The following is a 23,110-nucleotide window of genomic DNA, read 5'->3' as shown; positions in this document are numbered from 1 at the left end:
TGTATTTCTCTGACTCGCTTATTTCGCTTAGCATTATACTCTCTAGATCTATCCTCCATCCATGTTGTTGCAAATGGCAAGATGTCATTCTTTTTTATGGCTAAATAATGTTCCATTGTATATATACACCACATCTTCTTTATTCATTCATCTACTGATGGATACTTAGGCTGCTTCCAAAGTTTGGCTATTGTAAATAATGCTACTATAAACATTGGGGTGCATATATCCCTTCAAATTAGTGTTTTTGTATTCTTTGGGTAAATACCCAGTAGTGTGATTGCTGGACCATAGGGCATTTCTATTTTTAATGGTTTGAGGAACCTCCATACTGTCTTCCACAGTGGCTGCACCAGTTTGCATTCCCACCAACAGTAATTGCTCATCTATTTTTTTTAATAAAGATTTTATCTATTTATCTGACAGAGAGAGAGAGAGAGAGAGAGCAGGAACACAAGCAGAGGGAGAAGGAGAAGCAGGGTCCTCGCTGAGCAGGGAGCCTGATGTGGGGCTCAATCCCAGGACCCTGGGATCATGACCTAAGCTGAAGGCAGATACTTAACGACTGAGGCACCCAGGCGCCCCTGCTCATCTATTTGTAAAAACTTTAAAAACTGCACCTTTGTAAAAAAAATTACTCATAACTCCACTATTCAGAGGTGACATGCTGTGAAATTGAGGTATAACTTTTCAGATCTTATTTTATTCTGTGTGTGTAGACATATATATACCTTTACCCTTTTTCCAAATCTTCAATCCCTTATAATTAATTTTATAGTTTATTTTGTATGGATTTTTGTAAGCCAAAAATCTTTGTAAATCTTTTTTGGGACAAGGTGGGACTAAATAAATATGGAGTCACAGTGTATACAGTATAAAAAGTAAATATGATCCAAATTGTGCCACTTCTTTTCTGATGGTAGCTATTTCTTTAAAAAAGCTATAGAGCTTTACCTGGGCAAAAGTTTGAAATGTTCAAAATTTCTATTTCTGTCTTATTATGATATCATGACCATATTGGTTTAATAGAGAGTAAGAGTGGAGGATGAGATAGTAAGAAAAGTATTTCAGAAAAGCTCAAACCTTATCAGTAGGATCAAAGCCCTAAGTACTTGAAGTACTTGCAGATATTTACTTAATATTTAGTTAAATATTGCTGCGCTTTATTTTAGAAATGGTGATACTTTCAGCTTTACAAAATGGTTTTACTAAATGAATTCAAGGTTGATTATTCCTGTCATTGGAGTGCTTTTCTTTAGATGAAGTAGTTCGCCTCAGCACCCTTTTAAGTATAAATATCTCTAGTATATTTTCTAAATTTTGTTTGGGTTTTTAAAACTTGACCTAGATGGCACATTGAGGGAACAGAGTCAATTAATTAAATAAAGTTGCTCGGTAAAATCTTTTTTTGCTTTGCCATATTGGGTCTCTGTCAACACACCTAAATCAGTGGTTAGTGTATAAAAATAGAGGCTTTCCCCTCACTTCCAGAGTCCACGGAGCCCGACACCTCTTTTTTCCTTTCAATATGTGGTCTAGTCATGATTGCCAACCAAAGAATATTTCTGATCGATTTCAGGAGAGTATTGGAACTTACTATTAAAAACAGGTTATGTTGTAAAGTGGACCAGATAGTTTTCTAAAGCTTAAAGGTCAGATTATTTATTTGACAATAAGGGGTCTTTAACATTTTAAATTTTACCTGGGCCATGGTGAGTCCCAGTAAAACATTAATATTTGAACCTTGTTGGCACAACTAGAGGCAGACAAATCTCCCTGCTTCAGAGACCATTGTGTAAGATAAAACAAACAAAAGCTTTAAGAAGCCAAGAAATTGAGTCTGAGCTCATCATAGTTTATGTGTTCAAATGAAAATGACTTTGCCTTTGGATGTTTCTCTCTACAGCATATCCAGTGGCAGAATTTTCCATAAAATAGCTCTTCCTTAAACTTAGAAAAATGCAGGCTATATTAAAAGCTTAATGTTAAGTCTGTCCCTTAGTCTGGATTCAGTGTTTTTAGCTCAAAAGATTTGCTTTGTACTAGAAGTACATTTTCCCTAAAACCAATGTGTTGTTGTTGTTGTTTTTTAAATAATAGTTAAAGCTCACCACAATGTTACCCATTCCTAAGGATGCTGTTGAGGTGCAAACTGAATGTTACTGTGATTCTTTAGCTCTTGGAACAAGAAGTGAAAGACACCTTTTCTCTATCTGTTGGTAATTGTAACATGAAAAGTGAGAGTAAAAAAAACAGTTAATAACATAATTCATATGTTTCTCCAGGAGAAAAAAAAGATTAAGGAGAAATATTAGATCTTAGCTGTGACGAGTCTTTATAGGGGAACAGATTAATTCTAATGGACCAACTGTTTCTAAAATGAGAACTGTGGGGGAAGAATTATATGCAACAAAATGCACAAGATTAATGTGGAAGCAGGATGCCTATGGATTGGGTACTCTTAAAATATTAATCTACATTAGATACATTTGCACAGTTCCCTGTTATCAATAAAAGAATAGAGAAACAAGAAGGATATCAGTTTAACCAAAGGTTTCATTAATTTGTCTTTGGTTAATAACTACTTTTATAAGACATCATCTAGCTTGGATGTACGGCTTTTTGTATAAGGTATGGGTAGTAACGTGTAATTTAGTAGTGCTCGTTACTCATCAGGAGAGGCACCCAGATTCACATGGTAGGCGTCACACTTTGGTTAGCTTTTAACCTCAGGAGACAGACTTGATTGTGATTGGAAGTCTCTTTTCAAGCCCATGGTAATTATTAATTTGATTCTCTGGAATAGCTAATAGTAGTTGACAAAATGGAGAGATTTAGAGTTGTTTGACCACAGAAGAGTGCCTGTCTTCAAATGCATAAATATTGGACATCCCAAAGTGTCTCTTTGGAGGGTACTATTGAAAAAGTCTGCAATGACTTTACTTAGTCTACTAAATGAACCACCAGTTCATACCCATCACTGGATTGTGAAGTCTGAGAAAGAAAGGTGAGAAAAATGTATCTCAGAAGGCATCAAATTGGTTGAATTAAATTGATTTCTTTCAAATTAAGTCTTTAATGGCTGAATCTAGCCATGTCATCTGAAATGGAAACTTTTTTTTTTTAATTTAAGTAATCTCTACCCTCAACATGGGTCTTGAACTCGCAACCCTAAGATCAAGAGTCATATGCCAGCTAGGTGCCCCTCATGTCACCTGAAATGAGTAGACAGATGGTTACAGTGCCATCTCTAGCATATGTACTAAGCTTGTTGATTGCAGTAACATCTTTTAAAATGGTCTCTAAAACGTGTTATGTAGTGGAAAACTGAGTAGGTTTTTCTATCAGGTAAGACTGGAGCTGAGGACAAGGTCTTGAGGTTGATCTTATCAGGGTGAATTTTGAAAACACCCTTACACCACACCTGTCTTTTGCCTTGAATACTGTGGGAAAAACTCGTAGACTTTGAGTTTTCAAATGTGTATTGGAGCCACCTTTAACTGAAGCTGCTGTTAACTACCATTCTTCTAGCTGACAAGCCTACATTGATTTCCAAATTCCTTGTCAAAAAATAATTTGGTTGATTTGGATGACTACATTTAGAATGTAGGAGCCCATGTCCTTCCCCTGTGTGCCATTGGAGGGCTTAGCAGGAGGGAGAGAATCCGGTCAACCTGGATCACTTGATCAGAAGTGGCTCTTGTGTATGTTATTTTTGCAGTTGAAGAGTGTTCTGCTTTCTTCCCCTGCTGTAGCTTGTTCAATTCCAGTGGGCTGTAATATAAATATTGACCAGAGGAATAAGTCAGAGCTGTCCAAAATATTTTCAATGTTATATACTTCTATTTTATTAGGAACTCATCTTTTTCATGCTGGAATATAGATGCCCCACAATGATAGTGAAGGTTACAGTTCCACTACCAGATCCTCATATGTATTATTATTATTATTATTAGCTAATACTTTTATGGTACTTCCTGTGTACCAGACACTATAGAAAGCATTTTCCACTTATTAACTCATTTAATGTTCAGAACAATCAATGAGGTAGGAGTATTTACAGATGAAGAAACTGAGGCACAGAAGAAAGGCTAAGTGACTTGGCCAAGGTCATACAACTAGTAAATGGTAGAATTGTGGTTTGAACTCAGGCAGTCTGGTTCCAGAGTCTGTGCTCAAGACTATTATTTTTTAAAAAAACTGAACACAGCTTTTTCTTTTTTCCACAGGAAAAACCCTAAAATATTTTGTCTTACGGGTTGTGGCTGATTATCAGAGAGAAAATATTTTGTGCCATATGTTTAGCAGTAGTATCTGAAGAAGTTCCTGTTGTAGATGTTGTGATTCTCATTTTAGAACATTTTTTTAAATCCTTTTTTTAAAGGATTTTATTTATTTATTTGACAGAAAGAGAGCGGTCACAAGAGGCAGAGGGAGGGGGAGCCTGACGTGGGGCTTGATCCCAGGATCCTGGGATCATGACCGGAGCCGAAGGCAGATGCTTAACCGACTGAGCCACCCAGGCACCCCTCATTTTAGAACATTCTAAAAAATGAATTTAGTGTGTTATTTAAGTTCTTGGTTTCTTTTGTGTATTTGCATATTTTATTAGGTATGGTTATCTGTGAGAAGCCTTAAAAACATGTACATACAAACGACCGTGAGAATTACCAGGTAAACTTTTTTTAATCTGAACTGTTGACCTCTGATACTGTCTGATGTACTTAGGGAACCTGTTTGGCTCCTTTGATAATCTCAGGCTTTTGTAACTTTATTAAGGATATAGCTATAATTTAGAAACTTCTAATTTGTATTTTAATGAAACCTGGGAAGATGGCATCAGATGAGACCAGTTTCTCTATTCCCTATTTATGATTTTGATGTGTTCTATGAATTTTTTAAAAAACTGTCTATTTTACAAAAGATTTCTGATTTGGAGTATCCTCTTTGTTACTGATGGATCATTTGAATATTTTCTTAAGGAAATAAATATTCTCTCAACTTTTTAAGTTCTTTGTTTAGGATATGCTTAAAAACATAAAATTGCTTTCAAATTTCACTTTATTTTCAGAGATTAGATTTTTGTGTAGTCAGCAGCCTTAAGTAAAAGTATATATTTAGGAATTCTTATTAGAAATACCTTTTAAAAGTCTTACTTGAGAGAGAATAATGAGTGTTTAAGAAAATATGAGGGAAGTATTTAGATCAATATAATTAGGAACTCCAAACATTTGCTTTTTTTTTTTTTTTTTTTTAAGAAGTCTCCATGCCCAGTATGGGGCTTGAACTCACGACCCTAAGATCAGGAGTCACATGCTCTACTGACTGAGCCAGGCAGGTGCCCCATGCTTTTGGATTATAGTAAGTAAGATATAAAATAATGGCCTTCCCCATAATTAGGATTTTGCTTGTATTAAGACCCTAAAAATCACCAGAGATCACATTAAGGATAAAAGAGGAGACAAATCTGCATTTTGAGAGCAAAAAGGAGAACTTTTTTTATTCTGCTAAGGAAGAGGGAAGAGTCTGGAACCAGGCATGTTCTGCAAGCTCGAGATCCTGCCGTGAGTCGAGGAGCCTCAGTCATTAGTGAGAGGCACTCAGAGCCCCTGTTGTGGAAGGTGATTTCAGCAGCTGTATCTGTGTTGGTGGGTAAAGTGCCCTATGCTTTTTAAAAATCTCATCTGTGAGGGGAGATGTAAATCCAAAGTGCTAATTCTTCGTCATCAATATCAATCCTGTGACACTTTTTTAACAAGGTAAGTGTTACTGATTCAATTTGGTTGACTTCCTTCAAACCTGCTGCAGTTTCAGTTGAGTGAAGCATGATTCACTTCCTGCCCTGTAGGGTATAAACCAGCTCTCAGGGTTTAGCCTGGAAGTGGCCAAAGCCGTGGAGGATGGAGGAAATGGCAACTTGTGAAGCAGTGGGGTTGGTGCCGGGGGTTAGAGTGGCAGTTTCCAGCCTGACTTGAGAAGGAATTGAATCCTCAGGGCATCCAAGAGACAGTTGGCTCCACGTGATTTGTGTTTTCTTTAGTGTTTCTTTGTCAGCCTCCCTGTCCTTGTACTTAAGCAGAGTAGACACCCTCTTGATTTTTGACGACTGGCAGTTGTCCTGAACATGCAGGAGCAATGTTCTGTTTGTGTATCTTCCCCAAGAGACTACATGAACAACACTTAAGGGCCAGTTCTGAGGAACTCAGAACTTTAAGCTCCGTGAATCTTAAAGTACAAAAGGGCTGATTCTCTGGGGACCCTGGACATAGGAGGGCATTTTTTGGAACACATGAAAAAAAGCAAAAATTCAGAATATGGAGTACAGTATGACTTGATTAGTTTAATCTCATCTCAGAGGTCCAGAATTTGTGATAATTGCAATATGGCTTTTAACCTTATATGAAATAGATCAGTAAACAAATGAACAGAGTAAGTAGGGGAGGACGTTTAACCCACTAAATAAAGTAACCTGGGGACGTCTGGATGGCTCAGTGAGTTAAGCATGGGACTCTTGATTTTGGCTCAAATCATGATCTCAGGGTCCTGGGATCGAGGCCTGTGTGGGGCTCTGCTCTCAGCAAGGAGTCTGCTTAAGATTCTCTCCCTCTGCCCCTCTCCCCACTGGCACTCTCTTTCTCTAAAATAGATGAATAAATCTTTAAAAATAAAATAAAATAAACTTTTTATTTAGAATCATTTGTTTTTTTTTGAATAGGGAACGGTAAAATAATTGCAAATAAAATCATCAAAGTGCAAAGTTGTTAAAGGGACATGTATTTAGCAGATATTTGTTTGTACAGTTGTATTTAATTTTTTTTAAGATTTTTATTTATTTATTTGACAGAGAGAGACACAGCGAGAGAGGGAACACAAGCAGGGGGAGTGGGAGAGGGAGCCTGATGCAGGGCTCGATCTCAGGACCCTGGGATCATGACCTGAGCCGAAGGCAGGCGCTTAATGACTGAACCACCCAGGTGCCCCAAGTACAGTTGTATTTATTTGGAAGTAATTCCTACTTTTAATTCTACTTTTTATTAGTCCGTGTCACCTTATCTTCAATTAGTGTGAATTAGTAGATATTTTCTATATTTAAATTGACATCTGTATTTCCCATGACTTTGTATATTTGCTGGGGAAACCCATATTAACATCTAGCTTTAAGAAGGATGATTTTTGCATTATAAAGAAGAATCTTAATTTCTTAAAGTCTCCACCATGTTATTCATTTAATGGCAAGATTTCCCCATATGAATGGTTATTTGTGTTCAGTTTTTCAGAAACACTTCAACTGCATAAATCGAGTGTACTTTGTGCTCTTTATGCATCAGTTTCCAGTTCCAAATCAAGGACTATACAGTACATGTCCAGGATCATCAAGAGATGAACTTATGCACCTATTCTTAAGTCTCACCCTTTCTTCTGAATATCCCTGCAGAACTGCGGTCTGCCTGAGGTGACCCTGGTCTTAGTCTTTTATGTTCATTGACTTGTGTTGTGTAAACATTTATGGATTCATGTGCATGCCTAAGTAAAAATTATAAGTTATTTTATATTTTTTGCATACTTCACTTGTTTATGAATTGCTTATTAAGGGCATTTCTTTTCTAGCCATAGTTTTATTTTAAAAGTGAAAATTTGGAGTGAAAGCATTTGTGTTAATTAAGAGTGAACACTTGAGTTTCAGGAAAAGCAAACACTTGTACTTTAAGAGTTCAAAATAAAATGTATTGTTATGGGCTATGAATAACTCTAAAGTAGTGCTAACTCATGTGGAAATCTTGGCGGAATAAAATCTTTGGGTAGAAAGGTAAATGAACTGAAAACAAATTATTTTACATATCTGTATAGGACAAATGTTTAACAAAATTTCAGCAGCATAATTAGTACATTGCAATGAAATGAGACATCATGAGTCTTGTCCTGTGGAATGTTATGGCTCTATGGGATATAAGTTTGAGGCTTTTTGTTTAAATAGGACAATTTGTTTATGAGTTGTGTGAAGTAACAGTATATTTCACTGCTAAAAACCTAGTGTAAAAAAATTGAGACAGTTGGAAATTTTTTTGGAAACAATTGGAAATTTTAACACTAGCTGAATTATTGGATGATATTAAGGAATTATTGTTAAATACTTTTTAGATGTGATACGGTTTTATGGTTTATGTTTTTGAAAAAAGGCAGTAATGTTTAGAGGTACATTCTGAAATACTTACAGTTGTGATATGATGACTGGGATTTGCTTTGATAGAATATGTAAAGAGAAAGTGGATGTCTTAGTCCATTTGGGCTGCTATAACAAATTACCACAGACTGCGTGGCTTATAAGCAGACATTTATTGCTCACAGTTCTGGAGGCTGGAAGTCTGAGACCAGGGTGCCAGCATGGTCGAGTGAGGGTCCTCTTCTGGGTCACAGACTTCTTGTTGTATCCTCACATGGCAGAAAAGGCTAGGGATCTCTCTGGAACCTCTTCGATAAGGCACTAATCACATTCATCTTAAGCATCTCCCAAAGGCCCTACCTACAAATACGATCACCTTTGGAGCTGGGGGGCACAAATACTCAGACTATGATATTGGATATGAAGTATGGTGAAGCAGGGTAAGCCATGGTTTGAAGCTGGGCAGTGGGGATTCATTACATTATTTTGACTATGTGTGTATATTTGAAATTTTCGGTAATAAGTTTAAAAAAGGGAAAAAGATACACACGTATACACATAAAACTTATACCACAGAAATACACTGATATTTTGTCAAAGATAGTCAAGGAGGGTTTCAAGGGAAAGAGGGGCCTAAAAATATCAGTGGTTTGATTACATTGTAATTATATACGGCTATATACAGGTACATGATTTTAAAACCAAATAATGTTGTAGTTTTATTTTAATTAAGATAAGCCTCTACTTAGGTGAAAGGAAAAGGAACACTTGCAGTTTTGGCAACCGTCTTTAATTCAACAAATATTGTCTCAGCCTCCCTCTGGGCCAGGTACTGGAGAGATTGCTGGACATTCAAAGACCATGGATATAGGCTTTGTACTAATGTAGGTGGTGATTTTTCTACATGTCATTCCTCAGTTTAATGTGATATGGGCTCTAATACACTTACAAAAACCTGTTGTAGGAACACAGAGGTTGGAATGGTTTAATTATGTTTTGTAGGGCAGGGGGAGCAGGTAAGGAGCTTATCGGGGAAGAGCATGTAGGGAACTGGTATCTGATCTGGGCCTTGATGGATGAGTTGGGTTTTTCTAGGTAGAGAAGATGGGAAAGCCATCGCAGGCAGAGGAAGCAACCTGATCAACAGCCAGAAAATGGGAAAATGGGTTCAGCCAATGGCAGTAGGTTCAGTAAATGTGGAAAACCAGGTAAAATGGGGGTGGATCCAGTGGAGGATGAGGCAACTATAAGAACATGCAAGTCAGATCCACAATGTGAGTACTCCCGCCAACCTGGAGAGCAGCATCACTTAAGACCTGTTAGCCTAAATTTCACACTACGCCTGTGACTTTGATTTGAGGGGTTCTAGGTCTACTAGTTGCAATTGTCACTTCACTTGGGTAGATGGACTAACATTTGTGTACAGGTAGAGTTCGCTAACAAACCGCCAACAAGACTCTCCACTCCTCTGCCAAACAGGTTACTCCCATGCTTTTATGGGAGTTCTGGTTGCTTTCTTTATGTTGAATGATCACTGGTGGGGTTGGATGCCCATCTTGTAGGTCTATCCTCAGTACTGTTTCCTGGAGTCCCTGATTCTCTCAGACCAGTGGAAGGCTGTCTGACTGACGTCACTGAGGAATTACTCCCCTCCTCTTAGACCTTAGGGTCCACGGCAAGAAGCTGGGATTGCTTCTGAGCAGAGGTGGATTTTTACCATGAAAGCTAGTGAAGCTTCCCTCACTTGCACACTGAAGTCCCCTCACTCGCACAGCCCTTTACAGAGTTTCGGGAGGGCCCCCCAAATTTTCAAATAGTCATGCTTTATTTTATATTAGCAATTTTATTATTAAAAAATTAAATATTATGGGCTTCAGGCCTCACCAAACCTGAAACTGCCCTTGCTTCTGAGCATCTTAAAGAAAGTTCTTTGTTTTATTTTTTTCTTTCTGGAAAGGACAGAAAACAGTATTTTCTCTCTCACAGATCAGTCACAGATTACTAAGCAATTCTATGTAAAATGGACCCAGAAGCTATTTTTGGAAAAAGTGACATGTGATAAATAATTTGGTACCAACACAAGAGGGAAAGGTAATCTTCCCTGGCTCCTTGTAGGTTCCCTGGGTAGGTAGGCTCTACTAGTCCTGCAAAGAATCTTTGTTAAGTTTGACTCTGCCCAGGGCACACTGGCTGGCATGCTATCCCTTGTCTCCATCATCCTGCAGTATTGCTTTGGAACTCTGATCTCTGTGTTTTCACTTTTCTCTCCTCTCTGACCTGAAGCTGCCCCATGGCTTTCATAACCCAGCTGTATGTGACCAGTGCGAAGCCTGTTCTGATGTCTGTGGAAATGAGCACATGACAAAAGGGCGCTAGGCTACTTTCTCCAGATTGACCAGATGCATCTCCATTTGATGTTGAACACACTGATGCTTATTTTTACATTGCTTCTTCTGGTTTATTTGCATCATAGTCTTGGAAACCATCAAGTCAACATTTTACCTTTAAAAATATGGAGCCTGACTTGGAGAAAAGGCTGCTTCCTGAGGTGGGATAGGGAAGTAGAACATGGACCTGGGGCATCTTGGTGAGCCAGAACGTAGGGGGAGTGGACAGAGAATTGTAAAGACTGAGGAGCCTGCCTGATGGGCTCCCACTGGCCAAATTAGGAATGTTTGGACATCAAAATAAATATGGTAATGGATTATAACTAATTTAGTAAAATAAGAATCCATAAGTCCATACTGATACAGGAATTGAATGAAGAAATAAATGGGGATGGGAGAGAAACAAAAGCTCTTATTTAGTAGGCCCACTAATAAATACAAAAGGAATAGTGGAATTACAAAATCATCACCGTATGCTAAGAGGTGGTATGTGATAGTTTTATAAGGAATAGGACATTTATATAGTCTTGAAGTATCTCTCCACAAATTGCTTATTAATTACAGAGGCAATGTAGTAACTTTATATTAGAGAAATCTAGGGGATTTCACTTTAACCAAATAATCCTTGTTATTATTGCCAATATAGAGACAAACTGACCGCCATGCCTCTTGATATGATGCAGTGAGGACACAGAATTATTTCTGTGTCATTCTGAAGAAGAATTCCTTGGATCTATCATGCGGAAACAGGGAACAAATGAGCATCATTCTATAAGGGTGTGTACACAAAATCTTCAAAGTTGTCAAGATCAAGAAGACAAAGAATTGTTAAGGAGGGTAAGGTGAGGCCTGGGACCTCAGAAATGGACGAGTTGAAGGGGGGAAAACAAATACTTCACTCTTTATGTTGATTGTGGACGCTTCTGGTTTCCTCAAGAGGAGGTTTCCAAACCAGTTTTGGGGCTTTTCAAGTGAGGTGGAGCAGTAGAGAAGATCTTTTTAAATGAAGATTACAGTAGACATTACAGAGGACTCTTACAAGTTGGACCTCCTACCACAGTGGGGGTGTTAACAGGAAATTTGCCGATAGCAACTTGAGTTTGCCAGCTTTGTTCTATCAAGACCTTTATATTTATCTAGCCCTTGTTATCCAAGTGATGTTTTTCAAATTCCACTATAGGGGGAGGGAACAAAGTAGGATGACTAAATGAAATCCACAAGTGATCATATGAAAACATTTCATCGATGTGTTTTAAGGTGGCAGAATTGAATGGAATGTTCTGGTCATGGGTTGGCCATTCTGACTAGAGATTCCTCAACATCTGTGTGTTTGCATCTGTATCTCTGGTGTCCTATAAAAAATATTGCAAACTACTGAATTTTTCCATTAGAAGCCTCAACCTCAGTGTCATCTCCTACCTTCTTTTTCTGGTCTCCTCTGAGGACTGCAAATGAACAGTGAACCGAAGGGTGGTCAAGAGAAAGAAAGTCCTGTCCACCAACCACTAAATAATTAAAGGGGCTGTGTTCGAGAGGCCTTTGGCTAGTCAGGCTTTCCATGTTTGTTGTATAATGTATATAATGCCAAGCTTAATACATACTGTAGGTAATGTTAGTTCATAACTATAATGTTTTGACAGCTGGGTAAGTGTTTTATGGCTGTAGTTTTTAGGATTTCGCCTAAACAAAACATTTCAGGTTCATTCTGACAGGTGTACAACTAAAATCTAAGAATTAATTTATTATACTTAAAATTGTATAACTTATTTCCTTTCGTGGATTGGTATTTATCCCATCATATGATATTGCTCATTTTCCCTTAATAGGAGAATTTTATGTTAACCATGAAGCTAGGAACTGCTTCATATAACCTTCTTGGCAGTTACTGTGGAGATTTTATTTCTGTGAAAATGACTGAAGATAAAAAAGGTGGACCAGTCTTACCAAGAGTTGAGCTTGCCTGCACCTGAAGGGTTTGCGTCTGTGCCCTTTAGTCCGGTTTTTGCTGTTGTAGTTTTCTTTTCAAGTCCACATGACTTTTGGCTTTGCCTTTATATTTAATTACTCTTTCCTGTAAGTACTTTTCTCCACAAGGTTTTTCCACAAAAGTCTTTGCTGGTCAAATTTCACTTTAATACTATATGAATGAGACTTTCCTCAAAGACAGTGTCGTACCTACCACTAAAAATATGCAGTCCTGAATCCAAGCCTCAGCCTGCCAAGCATCCATTTTTATCTTTCGAGTGTGGAGGGGGAGGCTGAAGGGTGCTGGGGTACCCGACTGGAGAAGCGTCCATATGGGCGGGTCTCTGCACCTTCCCGATCTCCGCCCTTGGGAGCTGTGGTGGACCGTAGAGGGGGGCTCCTGATATCTAGGCAGGGGCTGCGGTGCTAGTAATGACCTGCCTGTAGGAGAGGCTAAAGTTGGGAAATTTTACTAATTCCTTACCCTGATTACAACAAAATCTTAGGATGATCATCAGCGCACTTGGAGATGTTTATGTATCCCTCTTGCTGGCTGGAGCTCTCTTCGGCTGCGAGGGGACAGTTCACGCGCAGCCAGCTCCATTTATACCAGTCACAGCCTCCTCTTTCTCCCACCCACCCCCCCTTTCCACTTGAGGTTTCTTTTAGTTTTTGCAAAGCAGCCATGTGAGAGGAATAAAATAATTTTGAAGAGCATTATATGGTGGGAATTTTGACAATGAGTGGAAGATGGTAATTACTCTCTTCCATTAGACTCAGTGGCTTTGGACAGATAAGCTGTATTGAAACGTGTGACCAGGGCATGGGATCATGGATTGTCTTTCACTGTTGTCATGGCGACAGTGATGCAGGTGGCCTATAACTGCCGGGCTGTCAGATCTTATACATCAAACTGGTGCTAAGTGAAAATATGTTAGAGGCATTGGGGGAAAAAATTGCCAGCAGTGTTTGTAGGATCAGCTGGAGAAAAGCTAGCCTAGTTGAAGAAAAGATTTCCATTAAAAACCCTAGGTGATGCTGAAGAAGACGGAGTTTTTACTTTTTATTAATAAGATGAAAGTGGACTATTAAAAGGAAAAAAATGGTTTCTGGTTGTCGCACTGCTGTCTGCATACACATAATTAGCACGGTGCCTTTCTGCTTCCCCCTTGAGCTAACGTGATAATATAGTGGCTTCCGAAGAGGCAAGGAGACACCACGAGGTCTAGAAGCTTTGCTTGGGGGCTAGGGAGCCAGCTCTGTACACTGTCAGAGGTTTGAGTCCTTCTTTTCCCAGAGAGCTTCACTACATTTTTGGTAGTAAGAAGTGATAAGAAATCATCATAGATTTCTAATATAGCACTTTAAGTATTACATAGACTATGGAGTTAGAGACTCAGTTATGCATATTGGACTAAGTGTATTTGAATATGTAGGAGGATCCATTCAAATATGGAGACGTTCCTCTTTGTCGGGAACAGTTGCCACACCTCTCTTTTCCTCCTACTTTTCTTTTTCTCTCCCCTTCTCTTTTCTCATTGTCTTCTGTCTCTCCTTAAAAATGTGTACATGCCTTGAACTGAAACCCTCAAATGCTAAGCAGTGAGCATAATATGTGTGTGTTTTGTGTGGGTATGTAAGTATGTGATGCCTGCCTCAAGAAGTTGAAACTAGCTTTATGGTTCTCATTTAGTCACCCTATCTTAGTAGATAGGAAGAAGAGAATCACGTATGTTTCCATTTCCATGTTATAGTTGAGGAAAAAGAGGTACTATGAAGTTTAAAAAGAAGTATCCCTGGGCAGGAGAATCTGTTCGTTGGTGAGTCAGGCAGAGCACATGAGGCAGTGGGTAGCTCCTGGTAGGCCTCTGTGTTAGGCAGCGTGGCCTCGGCTTCTGATGTTTTACTTGGGGTATCTTCTTTGGCATATTCTTCAGCATTGAAATCTAAGCTAATAAGAGTAGGTAAAATTACCTTTATATACCATTGGTATATGATGGTCAGCTAGAATATTACAGACTCAGTTTAATCCACACACGTGTATTGGGCATGTAGTAAACGGTGGGTATTTTGCTTATAGTGGTATTCAAAAGGAGGCTGCTCCATGGGGCGCACCTGGCTGGCTCAGTCCGTGGAGCATGCGACTCTTCATCTGGGGTTGGTGAGTTTGAGCCGCATGTTGCGCATAGAGTTTACTTTAAAACCACCCCCCCATGAACCCCCAAAACAAAAAGAAGTAGGTCTAATGATTGTTGAGCACCTAGTATGTGCGAGGTAATGAAATTACTTAATCCTCACAGTAACTTTGAGAAATAGATATATCATTATCATTTTATAGATAAGAACACTGACAAAACCAGAATTCAAATGTCTGACTCCAGACTCCATGTATTTTTTTTTCCACAACGTGGTTTCAAGACATGTACAAGACCAGCTTTGCCTTCAAGGAGCTGACGGTTGCATCGGAGACCCAGGGAAGCATTTAATAATTACAGTACAGTTTGTTAAGTGCTGTAATAACCATAGGCATCGAGGAATACAGCGCAGGGAGGCATCTAACTCCCAAGAGGAGCTCATGATGGAGCTGGTTATTAAGGGATGAACTGATCATTGAAGGTAGATGAAGGGGAAAGGGAATTCAGGTTGAGGGAGTAGTGTGAGTAAAGACACAAAAGAATGAGACCCTGGCACATTCTGCAAATGGCGGGTGTGTGTGTGCGCACACGCACACGCACACATGTGCAGTGGGTTGAGTTAGCTGAGGGATGGAATGGAGGAAAGGTGTATGAAATGATTCTCTAGAGTTCAGTCAGCAGGGATAGCTCAGTATATCTTTTGTTATTCATATGATTTGGGGTTCAAAGATTGTGGTTAACGGTTGTTGCCTTTTAAGTTCTTAGAAGCTAGAGGTTGTTGACTTGCATGATAGTTCCCTCTGGATTTTGTTCTGTTTTATTTAATTTGTATTTTTCTCTCAGTGCCTTCTTTTTTCTCAGGGTATATTTGTGCCTTTGCCTTTTCTTTTATCATTCTTGTGGAAGGCTCTCTTCTTTACCTAAAAAAAGCATTTTTCAATCTATAGTCTGTGAGACTCCAAATAAAAGAAGATATTAGGCAGAATAGGTAAAGAGTTTGGTCACCCATCAGTCCCAGAAAAATAATTTGAATAATTCAGTTGAAGAAGATTTGTGCTTTTTCAAAGGACTTAGTGGTGATGGTTCTTCAGCTTTGAGCCCCACGTAGCTGACTGAAAACTAGACTAGGCTTTAGTCTCTCTGCCAACTGCTGAGTAATATATTTTCATCATGGAGCTTGTATACATAATGGAGATTTTAGTGCTCCACTCAATAATGTTCACAAATTCCTGCTTTTTGTTTTCTTGTTTTCCTAGACTCCACCCTTTTTAATAAACTCCTTGTTTAATAGATTTCATTCTAGAAATTAATTGCAGGACTTTGCTAAGCCTTGTTTATTTTAGATAAAAAAAAATTAAATTGTTCTCAAGCTGTGAGTGTCAGTGCTTTACAAATGGCCCAGCTGATTACGACACCAGTATTAAGAAAAGGTAAACGTAGACGAACCATGAGAGACGATGGACTCTGAGAAACAAACTGAGGGTTCTAGAGGGGAGGGCGGTGGGGGGATGGGTTAGCCTGGTGATGGGTATTAAAGAGGGCACGTTCTGCGTGGAGCACTGGGTGTTATGCACAAACAATGAATCATGGAACACTACATCAAAAACTAATGATGTAATGTATGGTGATTAACATAACAATAAAAAATTTTTTTAAAAAAAGTAAACGTTAAGGCCATAACAAGTGATGAAATGGAGGGCTGATGTGCATCAGTCTCCAGGTCACACTAAACTAGTTTGTTAGTATAAGATTTCAGATCCTGCTACTTTACAGGTATTTGGAAATACTGATTTTTGTTTTGTTTTATCGTGGACAAAGAAGCCAGGGTCCAAGGTCCCAGTTGTATAAGGAGGATTCTTCTTGACTTTCATGGTTCACTCATCTGTGGATGCACGCATGCACACATGAATGCATACTTCTGTTGGATTGGTATGTCTAAGACTAGTGCATGTCGCAATTTACCACGTGTATTATGGAAGGAAATTTACTCTGGAGATCTAGTAATCCATTGACCATTTATGACAGTAAGGAGCAATTGGAAGAAAAAGAATATTTCTATTCCAGGACTGAATAGAAGAATTAGTTGGGAATGTCTAATCAAAGAGGAAGATTTCTGGAAACAACAGGAAATGGAAAATTAATTTGAGGCTCCTCTTCTCCAGTCTTGTTACAGGTCTCAGGAGGGCTTCTTTTATTTTTTTTCTAAGAAAAGTCAGCTTTTACAAAGAAATATCCTGAAATAAAGATGACAAGTGATTCCTTCATTTTAGGATGACTGTCCCTAGTGGGATAGCATAATGCAGAATGATGGGATTATTAGTAAGGACACTTAAAAGTGGGATTTGGAGCACTGAGGTGGAAAAAACATGCTAGCTCATTTAAAATCTTTTTTGAATTTGGAAAACTATAGCCACTTCATACTCAGTTATACTTTTTTTTTAAGGACAGAAATGTTTTCCTGCTAATATCATTGGGTGTTTGCAAACCAGGAACTCAGGATTTCGGCTTCAATGAGCCAGCATCCCCGTCACTGATTGTGTTGATGTGTCATGGATGTATTATATGAAACCTCTGGATCCACCACTGGTTAAACCTAGTATCATGATTCTTTTGATTACCATTTTAAAGGGCTTTTTCTCAAGTTGTAAATAAAATGCTTGATCCAAGCAGATCCAAGTGAATTCGCAGAAAAGGATTTCATTTTGCACATCATTTTTTTGTGTGTGACAGGACACAAAAAAAAGGCATAAGGAAGTTACACGCTGGTGGTGGTAGCGTTGCAGAAAGTGGAAGGCTTTATGCCATGATGGAGCTTTAGGACAAGGGCCTTGGAACATGTTCCTGCTAAGCAGGGGATCCTCCTGGAAATATCAGAATTCTCTTTTACTCCTTACATAAGCACTTGGGATCCTCTATACCCACTCCCCACTCAGAAAGATTAGAGAGAGAGTCTAAAAAGTCTTTGAATTGATATCTAGGATGAAGGGCAGTGTCACTAATAAGACTATTAAAATATACACGTAACTTTAAATATCTCTGGTTGGTTAAAAAAAAGAAAGTTTTATAATGATGCCTTAATTCTCTTGTTTAAGGTTCTACATTATTGGATTTTAGTACCAAATGAGTATCTCAATTCAAGACCAGAGATTACTGACATGATGTGTACAACAGTACTTACTGTATCTTTATTGGAAGAAAAAGAGTAGAGAAATGTTACTGTTTGAGTCATTTCCTGACCTGTGAATCAAAATTTGGTCACTACTGTGGTCAAACTGAGAATGAGATTTTGATGTTAATGTTGTGGTAGCCACTAACACTAACAATGAAGCAAAATTTTTACCTTATTAGCCATGTCTTAGGGTTGGCTAGTAAGTCTTGACCATCTTGTAGAGCCCAGGTAAGCGATGTCGTGAGGACAGGTAATGGGCAACACAGATTTTTATGTCTTCCCAAATTACATCAGTCCTGCTGTGTCTCGTATTTGTTATAGAATGATTCACAGAGAAAACCATTTTGATTTTTTCATATATTTTTAAAACAATACTTCAGCATGTCTTAATGCTTTGTATAAAGTTGTGCCTCCAATATGCTGGATTAATTTTGTATGAACTCAGAATTTCAGATGAAAGGCTAACGCGCAAAAGAACCTCAGCTCTCCCTCAGAACTAAAACAAACACATATATAAACAGCAACAATAAAAGAGTTCCAATTAAGATTTTCAGAACACAAATACCCATTTAAATGCACCTAACAATTCTCTGCTAGTAGCCACTTTAAATTATTGTTCTTTTTAAAAGGAAAATCCAATATAGTTGAAAGCTTGTGCTTTATAAATATAAGATGCTTCCTTGCATTATCTGAGAGAAAGAGAAAAGCATGTGTTGCTTTTTTGGATTTAACATATTTTAGCTAATCAGTAAATCTTTATTAATTGCATTTATGAACTATATAGCACTGCAAGAGGGTCCTTGAAATTTTTTGGTTACAAAAATGTGATAAAAAAATTAAATTGTATATTATTTTGCAATATTGCAAAAAGCATGTCACTGGGTTGTGCCCTGCCAGTGGCTTCTAGTAGAGGAAGCACTGGTCGTCCCCAGGACCTTCTTCACCGTTTGAGAGGATGGAGGAGTTTCCTGCTGTTACAGCAAAGCCAGCATCATGGCGGCAGGGAGAGGACTCTAGGCCATGGAAGAATAAGTTTGAGTGTGAGCTACATTTCTTGCCTTTCCAAGAGTCAGTTTTCCTGGATTTTACACTTTTTGCATTTCGGCTTCCCTTTTGTCCATTTTGTCCATACTCTGGCTTTTTTGTTCCCTTAACTTTGTGCAGTGGGTAATTACACAGGGCCATTTTCCGTGGACACAGAATGAGGTGGAGGTGGGATGGTGAAGTGCCACAGACAGCGGTTGGGAGGATCATAAGAAGTGGCAGGGAGTCAGGATGCACACCCCAGCTCCACCACTGACTAGCTCTGTGATTTGGGGAGATGTGATGGACTGAATTATATCCTCCCAAATGCTGCACAGGTTGAAGCCCTAACTCCCAATGTGACTGTATTTGGAGATAGCACCTTTAGGGAGGTAATTAAGGTTAAATGAGGCCAAAGGGTTGGGCCCCAATCCAGTATGACTGGTGTCCTTATAAGAAGACAAAGAGACACCAGGAATGCCTGCACACAGTATGAGGACACAGTGAGAAGGTGGCCATCTGCAAGTGCAGGACAGAGGCCTTTGGAGAAACCAGACCAGCTGGCACCTTGATCTTGGACTTCCAGCCTCCAGAACTGTGAGAAATAAATTTTTGTTGTTTAAACAACATGACATGATATGTACAACAGTACACATAGCAACAGTACACATACCACCCGGTTTGTGGTATATTGTTATGGCAACAATAGCAACCAAAAACAAGAAAATTACAAAAGCTCTCTGGGCCTTAATTTCCCCATCTAAATTTAAGATGGAATCAGAAGTCTTTGCTATGTTATAGGGTTGTTGTATGAGAAATGATGTCCTGCAATCAGCAAAGCTCCTCAGTAGATGCCATCTCATAGATGGAAGAATTGATACCTACAAGAACAGGCTAATCCTTCCTTCCTTCCTTCTTACCTTCCTTCCTTCCTTCCAGATTTTATTTATTTATTTATTTGAGAGAGAGAGAGCTTGGGCAGGGGGAGGGGCAAAGGGAGAGGGAGAGAATCGCAAGCCGACTCCGTGTTCAGCAGGGAGCCGGAGGTGGGGCTCAATCTCGGGTCCCGAGATCATGACCTGAGTTGAAATCAAGAGTCCCATGCTCAACCGACTGAGCCACCCAGGCACCCCCAGGCTAGTGCTTATTTTCTAATAGCCCATGCTTTTTGCTGGGTACTGAGCATTACAACAAAACAACACAAAGCATTACGCATGTAAGTTTTGAGTTTTCCACCACATTTTGCCTGGCTGATGTTTTGTAGAAGACCAAAAAAAAAAAAAAAAAGCATAGGTAATTTTTTCTAGTTCCAACACATCTTATATCTCCTTCAAGAGTTAGCTGAGAGGCACCTGGATGGTACAGTTGATTAAGCATCCGACTCTTGGTTTCAGCTCAGGTCATGATCTCAGGGTTATGAGATCAAGTCCCGAGTGAGTTTTGTGCTCAGCGTAGAGTCTGCTTGAGATTCTTTCTCCTTTTCCCTGCCTCTCCCACTTGTGCATGGGTGCACTCTCTCATTCTCTAAAATAAATAAATAAATCTTTAAAAAAACAGAGTTAGTTGAATTCACCATACATTTTAGTGTTGTTTGGTCTGCTAGATCTTAAAGACAATGAAGGAGAAATCTGATAAGTTTCAAACAAATGCCCAGCTGACCCAGCACATGGAATTGCATCTACTAATTCAGGCTGTTTTATATACTAGAATCACATATATCTGCAAAATAATGATATTACCTTGAGTTTCCCTAGCATTGTTTGTCTAAGGAACTGAAGATATTTTTCAATCTAAAACCTCACTTACTTATACCTTACCCTGATCTAAGAGGTATCAGACACAGTTCACCTCATTTGAGAGCTGGGCAGATGAAGGCACAAGGATTTCCTCCTCACATGCATAAGAGTTGTGGGTGGTAGAAGACTGGAATGGAGTCTCCTGGCTTGTTCCTCAGGTTGTCTACTAGCCATATCTGTCCAAATGTGGGTGACAAGTTTGTTTCTTCCCTTCTCAATGTATAAGAATAGAATTTAGGTTCCGTGCCTGCAGGTCTTCTAGTACAATGCTCCTGACTAAGCTGGCATTCAATAAATCAAATAAACAAATAGTGTTGAGCACCTGCTAAGGGCCACACCTTGTGGGATTCAAGTACAGTGTAAGACAAGGGAGCTGCCCTCAGGTTGCTGATCATCTGGTTGAGATGAGAGATCTACCAGGCTCTAGGACAGTTGGGGTTGTGATACATATGTGTAATGTGTAATGCACATTTCTTTAAGATAAGTTCAGTTTCTCCTAACTATTCTGTCACAAATAAGTATTTCCTTTGCAGGAAAAGTATTCTATTAAGTAGACTAGGATGCCGAGCTAAAAGTACTTAAGATAGTGATCTAGCTACCTGTAGCTGCTAGCAAACCGCATCAAAACTTGGTGACTTAAAACAACCGCCTTTTAATTATATCTGTGATTTTGTTGATCATGAATTCAGGCAGGGCTCTGTTAGGTGATTCTTCTATTCTGTAGCATAACTCTGCTCACTCAGTGGTATTCAGTCAATGGTTGGTCTGGTCTGGAGGGTCCAGTATGGCTTCACTCACTTGGCCTGGCATCTTGGCAAGGATGCCTGGAAGGCTGATCTCCCCTGGGTCCTTCTGTTTCTTTGTGTGAACTCAGGGCCTCTCCATGAGATTTCTCATCAGATTTCTTATAGGGAGGCTCAAGGTTCCAAGAGACCAAGGCCAAAGCTGTTATTCATATTAAATGCTAGGCTTGGAAATGGCATAATGTCACTCTGTTGGTCAAAAACGGTTACAGGCCGCTCATATTCAAGAGGAGGGAAATAGACTCACCTGTTAATGGAAGAAGGATCAAAGAATTTGTGGCCATCTTTAATCCATCACAGATGGCATACACCTCTCTGGGTTGCTGGGCTTTTTCTAAAAAAATTTTTAATACACCCAAGACTTCATTTCCAGTGCATTTTAGTTTTCTTTTATCAGAATTTGAAGTACCTTGAGAATATCTTGCCCCATTTTTACCTTTTGGTTCTGTCTTCTTGATGTAAGGAATGATAAAACTTGAAAATAAGAAATGGGTAACATTTGGCTTCTATCATGGAGGAACTAACAGTCTGGTGGAGAAGGACGGCATGGGTATGGATAACTGAGAACACAAAGCTTAAGTAATAAAATTGAGCAAGGTATCACTGAAGCATGAATGGAACCCTGAGTCAGCCAGGGAAATCAGGGAGGGTTTTAAATGGGACGTGGCATTTGAGCTGAACCTTGAGGAGGACGGTGGTCTCTACAGATGGGAGGGGGTGGAGTGGGGCTGGCATCCTGGAGGAGGTGCTGAGAGTCAATGCACCAGAGCAGATGGTATGCTCTGCAAACAATGCTGGGAGCCTGGAACGTGGGGGCTGCGGTTGTTCAGGGGGCAGAGGTGGGGTGGTCAAAGGAGGCATGGCTGAACAGATGGGTTGGGGACGTGTGGACCTTGCTCTGAATGCAGATCTGTTCTGAATGTAATTGCCATAGAAAGGTTTGTGGCAGAGGCATGCCATGATCAAATTTCCCATTCTGACTGCTGTTCCTAATAGCAGGTTTGGATGGATAGGGGGAATTACAGATGAGAGGCCAAGAAACCAGTGAGAAGGTGGCTGTTGAGGAGAGCAGTCACTGGGCAACAGAATGGAAGGAAGAGAAAGGAGTTGAGAGTGATGTGTTGGGGGAGGGGTGGTGCAACAACTTTTTCGGAAACACCCTGCTTATATCTTTTATGTAATTTATTTCTCTCCAAAATCCACTTTTCAGATGAGGTCACTGAGTTTTATAGATATTTAAGAACCTCCTTGACATTGGATAGCTAAAAGTGAGTAGGATTTGAGGTACAAAGCCAAGTGTGTTTGGCTACAAGGCATGTATGACTTTCCACAAAAACCTCATTGCCTCACTTGTTGAAAATAACTACAGATTTCTCACTTGTGAGACTAGGTGGATGATTGTGCCAGTAACAAAAATAGAGAACACAGAATTTTGTGTAGGCTTTAAAAAATGTTTGCCCCTGGATTGTATATATGTATGGAAGTATGAGTGTGTATATCAGTCACATTCCTCCAACTTGAATATGGTTTTTAAACAATTAAGAGTTTTCAGCTGCTTTATCAATTCTATCTACTTAAATGTTAGAGAGAGGAAAGTGAAATACACAATTCATGTCAGTTTACCTGATATTGCCTCTATTTTTTGTGCATAAATAATTCTTGGCTTAATAA

At 39.2% G+C, this 23,110-nt stretch overlaps 1 protein-coding gene across 2 annotated transcripts in view; it reads left to right on the top strand.

Annotated features, from left to right (window-relative positions):
- MAML3 (mastermind like transcriptional coactivator 3) overlaps nucleotides 1–23,110 on the top strand; it is a 400,657-nt gene that overhangs the window by 29,003 nt on the left and 348,544 nt on the right. The gene's annotated exons all lie outside the window — the stretch shown is intronic.

The sequence above is a fragment of the Zalophus californianus genome, chromosome 2 (genome assembly GCF_009762305.2).
Source record: "Zalophus californianus isolate mZalCal1 chromosome 2, mZalCal1.pri.v2, whole genome shotgun sequence".
Lineage (NCBI taxonomy): Eukaryota > Metazoa > Chordata > Mammalia > Carnivora > Otariidae > Zalophus > Zalophus californianus.
The sequence above is the reverse complement of the archived record's forward strand: the minus strand, read 5'-3'. Positions and strand labels throughout refer to the sequence as shown.